Raw genomic sequence first — 15,479 nt, 5'->3', positions numbered from 1 at the left:
TGTGACTGGTCCTGCGGTCTGCAAAATGTCCACTGCAAGGCCCATCGTGGTAAGTTTTCAGGATGTCGAAGACTTCGTCTTCCCTAACACATATTCAGATGTGCATATCAGCCCTTGTATGAAATAAATATCCTTCGATCGAGGAGAACCGAGTGCTACGCTATACTTTTTGTTTCCTTTCACTAGGCATCAAGTGCTTGGGTAATTTTCCCACTGCTAGGTAGTTTGAAACATCTGCGTACCATGGTGTTTTCGTGGTGATAGTGAATAAGTGTTCATCAAGGAACTGGTCTTCTACTGCTACTGAGTCGTTTGTCTTTGGCATACGTGAAAGGAAGTCTGCTACTGGATTTTCTTTTCTTGGTCGATCTTTGATTATTATGTCGAATTCCTGTAAAAATATCAACCATCTTGTCACTCTTCCATTTGTAATAGGTTTATTAGCTAGATATTTAATAGCAGAGTGATCAGTATACAAAACCATAGGGTATCCTATTATATAATGTATGAATTTATTAATAGCATAGATTACAACCAAAAATTCTTTTTGGGTCACGGTGTAATTCAACTCAGTCGGAGATAGATTCTTGTTGATGTAGTAAACCGCATAAGGTTTCTTATCTTCCTCTTGGCCGAGAACTACTCCAATGGCCGTATCTGAAGCGTCGGATGAAATCTGGAATGGCAAATCCTAGTTTGGGCCCCATAATACTGGGGCTGTTGATACAAGCCATCTTAAATATTCAAAAGTAGTGTCAGATTTGTCAGTCCACATGAAACCAATATTTCCTATTATCGCATATATTGGTGCAGCAATTTGAGAGAAACTATTTATAAATTTTCTATAATATCCAGAAAATCCCAAGAAACTACATACCTCAATTTGTGTGGAAGGAGTAGGTATTAAAATAATTATCTAAATTTTTGTTGGATCTACCTGAATTCCAGCTACTGGGATGTAGTGACCCAGGATGAGGCCCTCGATCATCATCATGTGGCATTTTTAATGGCTTAAACAGAGCCTGGTAACAATGCATCTTTGCGTAACTTTCTCTAGCATTTGTAATGCCGGCTCGAAGTCATCTCTGTAAGGTTTAAAGTCATCCATGTACACCTCGAGCCCTTCATTTATCAAGTCTGAAAAAATGTTGAGTATAGCCCTCTGGAATGTGGTAGGTGCATTGCATAATCCGAAAGGTAAGACTCTGTAAGTGAATGTCCCCCAAGGGTAGGTAAAGGTAGTCTTATCCCGGTCTTCAGGGGAAATTTGAATTTGATTGTAGCCACTAAAGCCATCTACGAAAGAAAATAATTTTTTTCCTACCAATGTGTCCAAGACTTGGTCAATGAACGGAAGGGGAAAATGGTATTTTTGGGTTGCTTTATTAAGCTCTCTATAGTCAACACATATACACTACTTTCCATTCTGTTTCGGCACCCCTACTAATGGAGAAACCCATTTGCTATCAGATATGGGATAGATGAAATTTACATCTAACAATTTTTGTAGTTCATCTTTAACAATATCTTTAAGGTGAGGGTTTAACCTCCATTGAGGTTGTCGAATGGGCTTGACATCTTTCTCTATATAGATGTGGTGCATGCATAATTAGGGATCAATCCCTTTCATGTCTAGGTAATCCCATGCGAAAGCCTCTTTATATTTTCTTAGAAGTTGAACAAGCTTTTGCTCCTGGTCATCAGTCAGGTTTTTGTTGATATTTAAGGTTTTCCCTGGCTCAATTTCTATGGTTTTGCTATTATAAACAGAAGTTGTTGGTATTGACTGGTCGTTAATATCTTTTAAGGGATCTTCTTCAATTTCGCTATCCAGGGCTACTTCAATCATGTGACACTTTGGATTGGATACGACATCTGGTTGGTTAATGTAAGTGTTAATGATGTCATCTTCTGTTTGATCCTTGAATTCGAGAGCATCTTCTATAGTTAGCGGTGATCAAATGTTTTCAGTTAAATATGATACAGGTTGTTTTCTAGTTTTTATTATTGTTAAACTTGGCTGAGCTGGAGGATATAAGGCTAAATTATTCACATTTCTTCCTCTAGCTATAGTCATGCTGCCTATTCGACAGCTTATGTAAGAATCTGTGGTCACTAGCCAAGGTATTCCTAGAATTAGGGGATGTCCGTCTAGCCGGTTTCTAGGATTGATGATAAAAAAAATTGTTGGGTATTCCCAAGAATCTACAGACACCATTACATCCTGTAATGTGCCTTCTGGTTTGACTACCAATCAGTCAGCTAGTTCCAACAAGGTCGTGGTTGGATCTAAGGATGTAATGCCAAGTTTTTGACAGGTTGTTGTTGTGAGAATGTTGATGGCTGCTCCTAGGTCAACTAATGCATTGGGGAAGGAGCATCCATTTATTTGTACCATGACTACAGGGTTTCCTGGGTCCTCATATTTTACCATTGTTTCTCTGCCTGATAATAAATCAGACAAAGTCCCGACTACATGGATAGTTGGGGTTGTTTTTATTTTCCTATTCGGCTTTTTCGTACACAATTCCTTAATAGTTTTTGCATAAATTGGAATGTCTTAAATAGCCTGGATGAGAGGTATTTTTACAGACAAATTTTTTAATTCTCTCGGAAGATCAAAATCGGGATATTCGATTGAGCGGGGTATAATTAATCTCTCTGGGAATGGTGGAGAAGAGGTGATAGTTTGATCATGAGTTTTCTGTTTAACCGTATTCTCCACTTGTGGTGCTTGTTCTATAGGTAACGAATCTTCAATTTGTATATTTTTATCCCCCTATGACTCTATTATCTGTCCAGACCTTAATTTAAGCTCATTACACTCCCTCAACTTAGTTTCTGGCTTCGGTCCTTCAATAATTTGCATAGATTGGATTGGTCTATTGTTGGGGTTCGGGTTGGGCTAGGTTGGGAGCTGTGGTCGTAGGTTGGTCTGAGGGTTCTGTTGCAAATTGTAGGGTGTTGGAAGTGTAGGTTGAGGTAGGGGGATTGTTCCTACTTGCTGGTTTGTAGGTCTTTGCCAGCTTGACTGCCAACTCTGGTTTCATGAAGTGCAGGGTGGCATTGAGATGGATATGCATTATTCTGCAAGAATGGTGGGAAGTAAGAGGAATTTGGCCAATTGTTGTTTTGATTTGATTGCTTGGACCAAGGTGTGTTACACAAAATATTTTCACCATGAATATTTGCAGTCAGTATGGGTCTATCATCATTCATATTGTCCTCCTAAGCAAGTCTCAAACCTCAGCTCTTCATGTCAAGATTTGAAAATGAGAGAAAGACCTTAAAAATCATTAAAACTCTGGTTCTGCACTTTCTCTCACTATTGCCTGCGGTCCCGCACCCTTTGTTCGTGTTACCTGTGGACCTACCTGCTCTGTCTCTAAAGGAGTGGGTGCGGACCCCTGTGAAAGTAAAAAAGGCACAAGTTTATTCTAAAAAACTCACTTTGGGTTAATTCTAGATGATTCTAGAAGGAATTTTGACGTGGATGGTTCACTCCTAGGTGGTTCATGCATCCCAAAACTGAAGGAGCTAATCCCTTGATGAGAGGAGCTATCCCTTTGAAGGAGGGCTTTATCCCTTTGAAGGAGGACCTAGTAACTTCCCACCATTGCACTATAAATTAAGGCATTGGGCTGGTTGCTAGGGGGGTTAAAAGCTGAACATTTTTGAGGGTAAATGCTGGTGGAATTGAGACTTCCTAGTTAAGATTGAGAGGAGAGATCACATACCTTTTGGCTTCATTGGGAAGAGAGTGAAACTTGTCAAAGTAGAGGAGACTTCTTGATGGACCCTGGGAGGAGCTTGTATAGCATCGAGGCACAGGTTGTAAAATTCTTCTTTGATTTGAATTAATACAATCAGATTAATTTTTCTCAACAAATTGTCTTATGTCATTTGTTTCATGAATTCCTTGATCATCATGATAAGTATGCTTTATTATATTGGCTTTTCATGTGCTATTTAATTTGTGTGCTTGTTTGTGTTTGCAGATTCTCTACAAGGGAGCTCATTTGGATCAACGGAGCGAGGCTTCCACAAACTTGCATCCGACCCAAGGTAGGCCTATAACACTTGTTTGCCTTTGTTTATGAATTGCATACTTAGAGAAAGATAGGGTTTGATTGGCTTCCTTGTCACTAGATATCATTAGATACTAGGGAGGTCAGTCTTGTCCGCAAGAACGACTCTTTCCATGTGACAAAGTGGCATAGAGAATGGTTGCTGTGACCAATTAGGAAAAGGTGGCTAGTTCTGCCACATAACTCCTGGATATTGTTGTGAATTGTATTATGTGGGTTGAAAGAAAGAATATAGCTCAGTAGGCGTACCTATTTTTTGTGGTTTCCATTGGCAACGCTGATTTAGTAGGTAGAATGGTTCTATTTCTTCTTCTACCTCCTTATAGACTGCTTTTAACCCTGGGAGTGATGGGCGGATTTCTGTGGCATGATCTTTGGCATATATGGCACAAGTTTGTACCATATCCAATGGGCATTCTTTATGACTATGCTTTTTCCTGCATCTAGGACAAAATATCACCAAGTTTTGTTCTGCTTCAGCTTGCTTCTGCTTGGCTTGCATGATGTCTAGTTGCATCATCAAAGTTCCCAAGATATTTGTTTTGAAATCCTCTAGCAGGTTGCTAATTTTTGCACGAGTAATGCTCCTGCCAGAGATTTTGTTGTCCCTGGTGGTCATGTCGCGTTCTGCTGGTTTCAATCTTGTACTGCCTCTTGAGGACCTGATACACATATTAATAATATTATCATAGTCTTCCTGATATATATCACCTTTACCCATAATATTTAATGTCTCTATCCATTGGTCTTTCATTCCTTTAATCAATGTAGTTTTTAACACATTATCAGGCAAAGGCAGAGTTGCATAGGGAGACCACTGGAGCTTATATTGAAAACATTCTACATATTCTTCCAACGTTTCGCTAGGTCTTGCTACCATTTGGAATATTTCATCTTTAAATTCCCTAGATCTGCAATAGTCCTAATATTTTTTAAGGAAAGTGGTTTTCTTTTGATCCAAATCATTTATTGTGCCCCCACCTAGTCCCATAAACCAACGCAGGGCTGCTCCTTTTAACATAGAGGGAAAGAAATTTAGTTTCTGGGGGTTGGTGGTATAATCATAACCCTGACATAATACACCAAATTCAAACAGAAATGCCTCTGCATCCTCTGATGTGAGTCCATGAAAGATGGGAATATTTTTGAGAGGGATAGCTTTCATGGGTGCATTGACAACTATGTCAATGATGGGATATTGTAATGTAGAGGTCTAGGGTGCTTGTGGGTTGTTGGCCATTTGATCAAATATATGCCAGTACCCTTCTGGGATCTCTAGAGAGTTATTCGTAGGGTGACTAGGAGGGGTGGGGTTGATCTTAACAGCACTCCCTCGATCTAGGATACTGAGAGTTCCTTGTTCAATTACTCCTTGGGGGATCTTGGTTCCTCTGTTTCCCCTATTTCTCCTCTTCCTTCACAAATATTACAAGAATTCCCTTCTTGTGAGGGACTTGGGCATGAATTTTAATTATCTTGAAAACTCTGCTTAGTTCCTTATGTTTTACTATGGCCCTCAGCGTAGGCTACAGATGGTGAGCCTGTAGCCCGAAGGAAGACAATAGGTTGTTTGGAAGCAACTGTTTGAGGACCTATTGATGGATGAGATTTGGCTTTCTTTAAGATGTCTTCTATGAAAGTCGATCATCCAAGGATCACCGGTCCCTTAGATTTTTTAGGTTTGGTAGTGGAATTGGATTGTTTTTGGGTATTTTCTTCTTATTCATTCATGCAAACAATTCAAATGTTTATCTCTACCCTAAGTTCCTAACAGCTTTGTTCGAAAGCGGGTAGGGGAGTAGGCATTTTACTTGCTCCGTACGCAAGTTCTTACCTTCTATTTCTAATACCCAGTTCTCTCTCAATAGACAAGTGTCAAATACCTACTTTAATTTTTTGTAATTGTGCTGAAAAGTAGGTGGAGGAGCAAGCACTTTACTTGGTCATTACGTAGGTTCTTACCTTCTGTTTTCAATACCAAACTCTTCCTCAACAACAATTATCAGATGTACATCACTCTTTATAAATGGCTACACTCTCCACAACAATGGCGCCAAAATGTTGGGTGATAATAGGTGTCTTTTAAAAATCTTAATTATCGTCACATTAATTATCAACCCGAGCAAGTCCTCTTATTTCAAGAGTGTACACAATATGTGGCTACTATTTAATTCAGAGAGTAACGTTTCCTAAATTGCAGTATAGATCTTTAAATACAAGAGTAAATGGATGCATCTAATAAACTCCAATTGCAATCATTAAAGGGAATATAAAAACTGAACTTCAAGACTCAAACTTCTACTGAAATTGTAATCAATCCTAACTCAAGCAATCCGACTAGCAATGGCATCAGCTGAGAGTACAACAAAAATAACTCATCTCTTCTTAACTGATTTAATCTAAATCAAACTCACTCTTTAGTAAATAATCTAAACAGCAATGATATCAATATGAGAATCCAACAGTGATAGTTAATACTCTTTACACTTGATTAAATCAAGCTGAATATTTATCTAAGTAACGCAATCTAAAGATGAACTGAATTAAACGATAATGTTGTAAGTCGTATAAAGCAGAGATATTCCATCAACACAAGAAAATAATAAACAATGAAAGAAATAAAATCACAGAAAGCAAGAATACTATCAAACCATCACACTTGCGAGAATTGGAAATGTATGACACAAAGAAAGCAGTTGAATCCACCAGAGGTCGAGCCCTTAGTTGCCAGTGAACACTACTAAGTTACTTCAGATAGCTTGAGGGAACAACAACTTCACTTATGTATTAATCATTGAATGTAAGTAGCATTACAATATGACCGTGTTCTCTCAACAGCGAGAGTCTATAATTAAAATTACAAATTCAATAATAACAGAGCTTCCTCTATTTCTTTTTACAATCAACTCCTTTTATAATTAGAAAGGGTAAAAGATAAATGGTAAATGCGATCCCTCAGGATCTCGTGATCCTAAGGGATTCGCAACCAATTTCCTACTTCAGACATCCTTTCCTTTCTCGCATTGATTCTCTTGATTCATCTTTAGCCTTGACCATAACTGCCATGTTCCTTCCTTAGCTTGTTGATTTTTGATGTTCCTTCGTTAGGGAACAACATTTATCCCTTTTGTTGTTTTCTTGCATAAACAAGGGTAATGATTAGCTAAGGCATAACTACATATAATTCCTTCATTTCTTACCATAATTCTTTGATATTTTAACACATTAGGATATAGAAAAGATAAGAATAAAGAAAAAGAATGATGAGATTAATAGAAATTACATACCCATTTCATGACTCAACAGTTGGCACATTGCCTCTTTAAGATGTTCAAAGGCCTACATTGCTTCTAGATTCCATGAGAATGCATCTTTCTTCAATAATGTTGTTAGGGGTGTTGCTATTCTCGCATAATTCTTAACAAAATTGCGATAATACCCTGTCAACTTGAGAAATCCTCGTAGATGCTTTATGGATGTGGGTATTTTCCATTCCTTAATGGTTTTAATTTGCTAGGGTCTACCTTAACACCTTCATGAGATACAGTATGACCCAGATATTCCACCTCTTCTACTCCAAAGAAACATTTGGAGATTTTTGGATATAATTGTTTCTCCACCAATAGTTTGAGCACCATGTCAACATGTTGGACATGATCCTTCCAAGACTTGCTATAGATTATTATATCATCAAAAAATACTAACACAAATGTTCTAAGGAAGGGTTTTAAAATGGAATTCATCAAACCTTGAAATGTAGAAGGTGCATTAATAAGGCCTAAAGGCATGACCAAAAATTCATAATGACCCTCATGAGCTCTAAATGTTGTTTTTGGAATGTTTTCTGTCTTCATTCTAATTTGATGATATCCTGGACGAAGATCCAACTTGGTGAAGTAAATTGATCGATGCAATTCATCCAATAATTCATCAATGACAAGAATGGGAAATTTATCTTTAATAGTGAGCTTCTTGAGCTCCCTCTAATCTGGACACATGTGCCATGATCCATCCTTCTTGTGAACTAATACTACTGGAGCAGAGAAAGAAATTTGACTAGGTTGAATTATACCAGCCTCAAGCATTTCTACAACCATACATTCAATTTCACTCTTTTGGAAATAGGGATATCTGTAAGGTTTGATGTTTGGAGGAACACTTCCTGGAATCAAATTGACATCATGATCATGATCACGAATAGGTGGGAGGCCTTCGGGAGTCTCAAATACCTTTGAATGATTGTCCAATACTTTTTGGAGATTTAGAGAAATGGATCACTTCGATGTGGGAACCTCTAGTGAGCATAATTGTGCAATTATGCCTCATTGTTCTTTCTTTAGAAGCTTTTTCATTCTATTAGAACTGATTATCTTTCCCGGTTTCCCTGCGATACCCCTTAATTCCACTTCCTTTCCTTCTGAAGAGAATTTCATGAACATTTCTTGAAAATTAAAAGCTATTGTACCCAAGGATTGTAGGCATTTAACTCCTAGTACAACATCATCACCACCCATTGGAATGGATAGCATTGGGCTATTCAATATATATTCTCCCATGATAGCTTGATATTATGGAACTTTCCTAAGCAATTTGTGGTTCCTCCACTTGCAACCATCACTTGACACTCTGGTGTTGGATATAGGAAGCAATTCAATTCCTTGGATATCTTACAATGAACAAAATTATGGGTACTTCCCAAATCAATCAACACTATTACATTTTTCTTCTTGATATGCCCTTATATCTTGATAGTTTGAGTGGTAATTCGAGCCAATGCATTACAAGATATGGTTGGATTCATTTCTTATTTTTCTAGGGTTTGTTCTTGGTGTATATCCTCTTCATTTGACGTTTTTTTTTCTTTTTCTTTCTCCTCTTCACAATCTATGTAAAATAATTTATTCTCAGCACACTTATGACCTTTAGTGTATTTGCTATCACAACTGTAACAAAGCCCTTTTGCTCTTTTTTCTTCCAACTGTTGTCGTGTCAAAGTTGTAGGTTGTGGATGGCTAGGGATAGCAACACTTCCATCTTTATGATTTTGAGTGGTAGGCTTCCTTGTTTCCATAATTTTGCTTTCCATTTTTCTTGCCAACCTGAATGCCTTCTCAAATGAATCTGCTTCCCAAAGGCGAACCTCATGTTGGATGTTATCTTTTAAAGTTCATACGAACACATCAATCCTATGCTCCTCTGGAATATATTTTAACCTTATATTCAATTTTCGGAAGTCCTCAATGTGCTCCATCATTGAACCGTTTTGTTTGAGGTTTATCAATTGGCTAAAAAAGGTGTTGATTTTTGTATCCTCATAATGTGCTATCATTTCATCCATAAAAATAGCCCAAGTGACAATTTTCTTACGAGAGAAAAGTCATTGATACCACACAAACTGATTTGGTTCCAAATATAAAGTTTCAATGCATACCTTTAGTGTGTTTTGCACATTATGGAGATCAAAAAATTGCTCCATCTGTAGTATCCATGTTCCAGGATCCTTGCTATCAAACTTCCTCATATCAATCTTTGGAACCTGGTGGTTCTTCGATCCAATGTTAGAGTCTATGAAATCATGATTAACATTTATTTTGTTCTAATCATGAGTTTTCTTTACTACCCTTTCGCCATTAGTAAGAATTTCTTATAGAAACTTTGTTAAATATGTCTTCAAATCATCCATGTCTGTCTTCAAATCTGTCTTCAAATCCTCCATCTTAGTTTCCATTCCATCCATCTTAGCTTCCACATCATTCATCTTAGTTTCTACGCCTTTCTTTAAACCATCCATCTTAGCTTCCAAGCCTTTCTTTAAACCATCCATCTTAGCTTCAACGTCTTTCTTTAAATCATTAATCTTAGCTTTGGTTACTTTTTGTACGAGTGACATTTGTTGTACTTGGTCTTGTAATTTTGATATATCATGTTGTATTTCTTCCTCTTCTTCATGAGTCATGCTAGAGCTTTTAGGTTGCTTACTAGGAGTTTCCATTTTCTTTCTTCTGGGCATCAATTACCGATAATAATTTTTCACTATGCCCTTTGAATTCCTTCAAACTAATTTTTCAAACCAAGCTTATGCAAAAATCGAAAAAAAACTACACATCTTTTTTTCACTTTGTAGGAGCTTGATATTGAAGATGTATTTATATAATTTTAGATCACCAAGGTCTGAAATTTCTTCCTGCGGTAACCCTCTGAGTAATATTTCTAACTCTACAAGTCTAATCAAGATTGGATTCTGCAATGAAGAGTTATGCCAAATCTCCCACGATGACCTAAGTATAGACTTTTTCAGTAGAGCGAACTTGTACGACGTGCCGCTGGTCACTATTTCAACCTTAGGTTTTGAAAATTCTACCCAAAAAACTACAGTCCATTCTATTTTTGTAACTTCTTAAGAAAATTCAATCTGATGCTCATAGAAAAGGTTATGATTATTTTACCAAGGTGACTTGTTTGGAATGTAATTTGGGGGTATGCAAAAACCCTAACTTCCTTAGATTATATCTCCGAAAATATAGTGAGACAGGATATGAAATTTAGAGCCGCGATTTAGGCTTATTTCCTCTCAAATGAGTTTTTTTTAGCTTCTGAAACTTCGTAGTGAAAGCGTTATAGCAAAAATTCCATGATGTCCTATTTTAGATGAAATTTTGGAGCTTGCAAACACCCTAACTTCCCTAGATCATATCTTCGAACATATAGCGATACAAGATCTGAAATTCGAACTCGAGGTTCAACATGATTTCTTCTCAAATGGTTTTTTTTTTTTGCTTCTGAAACATTGCAGAACAAAATTTATAGCAAAAATTCCGTGATGACCTATTTGGAGCAGCGAAACCCTAGAAACCAAAGCTTTGATACCAAATGTTATGAAACCAACTCACAAAAAGATAAAAAAGATAGATGAATGCCTTAGAAAGTCAATTGAGCATAATTCAACCCAAATACGTTTTGGAAGGTAGAGGACATGGTTACTTCTGAGAAAGAAGTATAAGAATTCGAGGAAGGAAAATATAATTCTTGCTGAATCAAAAGGGAAACCACTTGGAGAAAAATTTCAGCTAATTTGTTCATAACAAAACACTTTTGAGGATAAAGGGAAGAGACTAGCTAATATATGAATTTTGGGAAAGCATAGGTGTGAGGAATCATTGCAGCTAAAACACCTGACATAATAGTAGCAGCATATACAGGAGACTCAACTTGGTTGAAAAGGACAAACTGGTGAATTTCTATGAATTCAATGGAGAAAATTGGGTCAAATACATTGCTTTCGGTGTCCATTAATATAATATGAGAGGAAAAACCTGCTAAAATGGATTTCTTGGACATTTTGATAGCTAGGATGAAAAATATATCTTACAAATACCTGATTAGTGATGAGTGATGCTGATTGAAGCTATGATTTGTAATATTTAAATCCACATAAGTAGGAGCAAGAAATAATGATCAATGAAATGAGTAGGGATAACATGATTTATGGAAATAATGGAAAAACGAGAGTGAAAAAAAAATTAAATGAATGAGATGTATGAAATGATGACTTGACAATAAGACAAGTGAGGTGTTAGGTGAAGTGGTTGATGAGATGGCAAACAGGTAATGGTGATAGTATGATGATGAAGTAGTGATAGAACAGATAGGGAAAAACACACTCGCTTTCTGACGTATTATGGGGGCATACTCCTGTATGGAGGAAATCTGATGGATTCCCCCTGCAACGATTCTAGACTGTTGATTTACAGTAAGAGGGGATCAAGAAAAGTCATTGTGGAGGCACTTGGTGAGCTAACTATTGGGCATGTAGTGGCGTTGGGTTTGCTCAATCCAATGGGCCCCGCTTGTACTCTCCATCGTGCCCAGAAATTTAAATGACATTTAAGTGCCATTGACTTTAGTGAATGGGGACCCAACATAATTTTCTTAACCTTAAGCTTATATTAGGATTTGATCAGCGCCACTTAATCCATCATTACAAATTAAGTAAAATTAAAAATCAAAACTTTTGACTTTGATTATTTCTTTTTAGTATATGTATATATATATATATAGATATATATATATATATATATATATATATATATATATATATATATATATATATATATATATATATATATATATATATATATATATATATATATATATATATATATATATATATAGATATAGATATAGATATAGATATAGATATAGATATAGATATATTCTTTTGAATACATGGAGAAATTTAAAACGAGCTACAAAATCCAGCTCCACCTAGGGATAAGGTTTTGAAAGAAAACACTAATAACCATATATTAGTGCCTCTACCTTGGGCATGGAGTCAAAATTATAGCTTGAAACATTACAATGAATATCTCAACGATTATTCACAGTGATAAAAATAGTATATGCAATGATGAGATAAAATGAATTTAGTGTTGAAAGTAGTGTTTCAAATACTACCCATTGATTGGCAACCTTAACACTTCACCATCAAAATTTTCTAGAATGAAAGTGTTATTGGTTCTGACTTCTGCTATTATAAAAGGAACAAACCAGAAATGATCAAACATTCCATGTTTTCCTTTATATTCTCTCCTTACATCCCATCGAAGAACCAAATCTGCAGGTTGAAAAAGAATATCTCTAGCCTTTCTGTCAAATATCAGCTTCATCTTTGCTTGGTAACTGATCAGATTCTCGATTACCTTCTCTCTATTTTCATGAAATTCCACTAACTAATTCACCCTCCTTGTTAGTGCATTTGGCTCTTGTTGAGAATCTTGTATAAGTGCAATAATATGTTTTGCTAACTAGCTGGGAAATAAAGCAGTTGCTCCATATTACTAACTCAAAAGTTGATTTTCTAGTCGACCTCTAAGTTGTAACTTTTTTTTCCCATAAAGAAAATTTCAGCTTTGAATCCTAGTTTTTCTGATTCTCTACAATAGTTTTCTTAAGTATCTTCACCAAAGATTTATTTGAAGATTATTCCAGGTCATTCCCTTGGGGATGATAGGTGGTAGAATGAGAGAGTATCACATTATATATCTGGCAGAAGCCAATCAACTTTGCAGATCAGAACACTTAAGCATTATATGTTGCTAACCTTTTTGGATAGCCAAACCCGTTGAAAATATTTTCTTCCAAAAATTTGATTACCACTAAAGCATTAACCATCCTAGTTGGAACAACTTCTACCCATTTAGTAAAATAATTTGTACTTGTTAGAATCCACCTATGATGTCCACTAGAAGGTGGATTTATCTCCCCTATAAAATATAGACCCCATTTTCTAAATGGTTCTTCCACAAACACATGAACCAATGGTAATGGTTATAATCTCTTCTCTTCAACAAACATTTAGCACTTTTCACAACTTCTCACAAGTCCATAAACATCATAAAATAAAGAGGGCCTAAAGAAGACATTATTCAACATCTTATGTGCTGTGACCTTCCAACTACAATTACCACCTTAGAGACATCCATGATAGTCATTGACAACTTCTATAGTCTCCCCTTCTGTCAAATAGAGTAGTAAAATACTAGTTGGATCTCTCCAATACAACTTTACATATGTTATTACATACTTTTGAGCTTTGACGATAAGATATTTATATCTTTTTCTATTTCAAGAAGTAGGAAAGATAATGGACAATACCTTTATACCACAAAGAACAAAGATACATGTATTTAATTTTGTTACCAGGTCCTTTATTCTTCCTTTGTTCTTCTTCAGTTTTGGATTCAACAACTTCGACCAGGAAATTGATGCCCATAACTTGATAATTAGCTTCTGTTAAAAAAATTTCTAATCCTTGTCCCTTTAACAACTTGGTTTGATGTCCATATCATACCCTTGTATATTTTCTATCCACTTTTCTCCAGGGAAAATTATCTTGAAGTTTAAAAACATTAGCGAATCTCAATAGTCCCTAATATGCAAACTCTAAAATCTTTATTGATGTATTTGTAAAATTATTCAAATTTATAATTATTGTATATATACTCTCTATACAATTTTGGTGATTTTTAAGGTAAAATAATTTCATATTGTAAAATTTGGGCTAATCATCTTTATAAAATATGGAAATTGGCAAATCTATTTTTTGGAAAAATCATGGAAAATTAGCCCACCTGCGAATATTAGCCACTAAAATTTTCCATGTTTTCCTCTTTTTCCATCACTATCACTTTGAGTCAGCACATCTTTCACAACAACACTAGGAACATAAGCAGTAATTTGAGACTAAAGAATATAAACGCTAAAATCCTTTGGATATTTTACTAAACCATAGGTTTGCTTTTCTAGAATATTATACTTTTTCTCTGCATCCCTTAACACCCCACTGAAGAATGATACAAGATTCTCCTTATTCTCTTGATTTCATTGCAAAATTACTGCTGCAAGAGTAAAAGGAGAGGAAAATGAGAATATTTGAAAGTGTTTCTCATAGTTAGGACTCACAAATATAGTGGCTTCTTGAAAAGCTTCCTTGATCCTCATAAAAGATTCCCTAGAAACTATGGCCCACCTGACTTTTCCATCCTTTCTCAACATGTCAGTCATTTCCTTTATAGTTTTTGTATAGTTTGTGACAAACATTCTTAGAAAATTTATCTTTCCCAAAAAACTTTGAATCTCCTTTTTTCTCCTTGGAAGAGATATGTTTTTAATTGCCTCTAGTCTTTTTGGATATATCCTAACCCCCTTATTTAGATATAATATAGCCAAGTCATTTTCCTTCTTTCAAATAAAAATCATATTTCTTGGGGTTTAAGGATATGCCATACCTTCCGCATTTTTAAAAAGTCTAATGTAAATGTTTCAAATTCTCTTCATCTGACCTGAAGAAAACTATAATTTCATCCAAATAGATTACCAAAAACTTTTCTTTTTCACCTACAAAGTCTATATCCATAGCCCTTTGGAATGTAGCACCAACGTTCATTAATCCAAAATGCATCTTAGCATACATGAAAGTGCCCCATGGAGTTTTAAGCCTTGTCATTTTCTGATCTTGTGGCTGCACTGAAATTTGATTATAGCTTGAAAAGCCATCAACCATTGACAATGTAGAAGATCCTATTACTTTTTGCAAGATGTGATCCATTTTAGAGATAGGATAATTATCCTTTAAAGATGCTCTGTTTAAATTCCAAAAGTCAATACATAACCAAATTTCCCCATTCTTCTTCCTCACATGTACTAAATTACCCACCCAATCAGAATATCTCATAGGAACAATTATTTTAGATTGTATTGGTTTCTTAACTTCCTTCTCAATTGATGGCAACAATAAAGCATTAATCTGCCTGAATTTTTTTTTATATGGCTTAACCCCCCATTTTAAAGGAGTTTTATGCTGAATAATGTTGGTATCATAAGTCTTCATGT

This window comes from Pinus tabuliformis, chromosome 7 (genome assembly GCF_031772625.1).
Source record: "Pinus tabuliformis cultivar Carrire ecotype Pingquan chromosome 7, CPIR1, whole genome shotgun sequence".
NCBI classification, from domain to species: Eukaryota; Viridiplantae; Streptophyta; class Pinopsida; order Pinales; family Pinaceae; genus Pinus; species Pinus tabuliformis.
The sequence above is the reverse complement of the archived record's forward strand: the minus strand, read 5'-3'. Positions refer to the sequence as shown.